This window comes from Triticum dicoccoides, chromosome 7A, assembly GCF_002162155.2.
Source record: "Triticum dicoccoides isolate Atlit2015 ecotype Zavitan chromosome 7A, WEW_v2.0, whole genome shotgun sequence".
NCBI lineage: Eukaryota > Viridiplantae > Streptophyta > Magnoliopsida > Poales > Poaceae > Triticum > Triticum dicoccoides.
The window spans coordinates 672,640,782-672,641,449 of record NC_041392.1 but is presented as its reverse complement, the minus strand read 5'-3'; positions in this window follow the sequence as shown (position 1 = coordinate 672,641,449).

The following is a 668-nucleotide window of genomic DNA, read 5'->3' as shown; positions in this document are numbered from 1 at the left end:
CATCTCTTTTTGTCAAGAATGTGGTGAGAATTTCACTACCTCTTAAGAATTCTTGATATCATAATACTTCTTGCCATCTTCTTTCATTCCTTGGTCCCCGTATTGTTTTCAACCGGAATACCGACAATTGAGCTATGACGTGTGAATTCAAAACTTCTAGCAACCCTATTGCTTTGAAGTGAATGAGCGATAGTTCAATCTAAGTCTTTCGATAATTGAATCACCATTCTAACATTGACCGTGCAACCCAACCCATATTTCGGGTGCACCGTTCAACCAATGTTTAATTATGTATGTTTTCCTCAAGCATATCCCATTATATCATTTGATCTAACAAATGTCATCTTCTTGTTCACATTATCATGGAAATCCATCCGTTTGGAATTCTCGATGAATTGTTGCTGAGCCCATCAACCACCTTCTCATCCCCTCCTTGGTTTAATGATGAACTATTGCTTCAGAAACCCGCTCCCATAGTTCATTTCTCGAGAATCTTGCAATGTCATTTCGTCGATTTGTGTTGCACCTTTTCCTCTCGGACCCCCCTGAGTCTGAGGTATCATGACACCAATTGGATATGGATCTCGGTCAGATATGATGGTTGGGACAACTTTCCAAGAGTTATGATGTTGATCCTTTGATGACCCGGTAACATGATGTCATGCCTA